Source organism: Mus pahari, chromosome 13 (genome assembly GCF_900095145.1).
Source record: "Mus pahari chromosome 13, PAHARI_EIJ_v1.1, whole genome shotgun sequence".
Classification (NCBI taxonomy): Eukaryota; Metazoa; Chordata; class Mammalia; order Rodentia; family Muridae; genus Mus; species Mus pahari.
The window spans coordinates 22,703,904-22,705,410 of NC_034602.1; the positions used below are offsets into that span (position 1 = coordinate 22,703,904).

A 1,507-nucleotide genomic window follows, 5' to 3' on the forward strand; every position below is an offset into this window, starting at 1 on the left:
GGTTGTTCGGGGTGCTCCGGGTCTCCAGCTTCTTGTAAACTGTCCCCTATGCCGGTCCTGATACAGCTGTCTTTGGGTTGTTTCTGCTCATGTAAGTACAACAGAACTCACTGGTTCATCAAGATGGACTTTGGTAATACCCTTCCTTCCGTCTCTCTGGAATCAGTAGACAATTGTTCGTATCTCCCCAGGAATAATGTCACACAGCAGGCCTGAACAGTACAATGCAAGCACAGGGCTGTTCCTTCAGGCCTAGATTTCCCATCTCCTAAAAGAGGATAGTGCCCCAGGTGATTCCCTCAGCATCCCTCGGGGAAGACCTGTCAGGGAAGACTACGATGTGGACTTCTGGGTTAGCACACATGTACATAAATCCTGCAACCAATGGAAGAAAGCTAAATAACACAGGTAAAATTTTAAATTTGCTCTGCAGCAAATGCAAGGGCCAGGATGTACCAAGCAAGCTCTCTGCCATTGAGTTACAACCCCGAATCTGAAATTTCAAGTTTTAATCAAACATCACCTAATTCATTACACCTGAAAGACTACCTTTCTTTCTCATTTTGGTGAGCATTCCTTCAAATGTGTAATCAGTATGCAAAATTCATAATGAGATACTCTCCATTGCTCTTGCACACTGTCTTTAAATTTTGCTTTGTCATTGACATTTAAAATTCACCTCAATTCAGATAGTACTCCTGGTTCTGTCTTAGTCTGTTTTGTTTGTTTGTTTGTTTGTTTGTTTATTTAATTTATAATTGAAAAAGTAGGGCAGTTTGTCTTCACTGAACGCTCAGACTACAAGCATCTGAGACTCCAAGATGTCGTGTGGAAGCAGAAGCCACACTTCCTGGGTGACTCCTCTGGCCAGCCCAGCAGGGCCCCTCAGATGAGGGCTGCTCCCAGAAGGCCACCTGCAGCTCAGCCCCCAGCAGCAGCTTCACCATCTCCAGTTGACTCACCTGCTGCTGCGCCCAGGCAGCCAGGCCTGATGGCCAAGATGGTTTCCACTGCAGCCGGTGTGGCTGTGGGCTCTGCAGTGGGGCACACACACCCTGGGCCATGCCATCACTTCAGCGGAGTTGGTAATGCTGAGACTGCAAAGCCCGACATCACTTACCAGGAGCCTCAGGGAGCCCAGCTTCAGGACCATCAGTCTTTTGGACCTTGCTCTCTAGAGGCCAAGCAGTTTCTGGAGTGTGCTCAGAACCAGAGCAAGGTCAAGCTCTGGGGCTCTGGGAGGGCTTCAACAAGGTGCTGTGGCAGTGCAGGATTGCAAATGGTTTCATCTAATCAAGAACTTCAAGCTGAAGAGATGTAAGCGTGGTTCTGTATAAGTGATAGTACAAGCGTGGACCCTTATTTCTAACAGCTCCAGTGCTTTGGAATGGATATGAAAGAAATCTAACTGTAGATGTTTACTGAGGCTTGTAGTGTTGGTTACTGGGCAAGTGTTTGGCCTCCTTGAACTAACTGTATTGTGATTGTGAGTTTTAAAAAAAAAAAA

General features: G+C 46.7%; 1 pseudogene across 1 annotated transcript; it reads left to right on the forward strand.

Annotated features, from left to right (window-relative positions):
* The first annotated feature begins 821 nt into the window (after nucleotides 1-821).
* Nucleotides 822-1,500, forward strand: LOC110331020 (annotated as a pseudogene). Its single transcript, XR_002380982.1, has one exon. The product of XR_002380982.1 is annotated as a coiled-coil-helix-coiled-coil-helix domain-containing protein 2 pseudogene (transcript).
* Nucleotides 1,501-1,507: the final 7 nt, after the last annotated feature.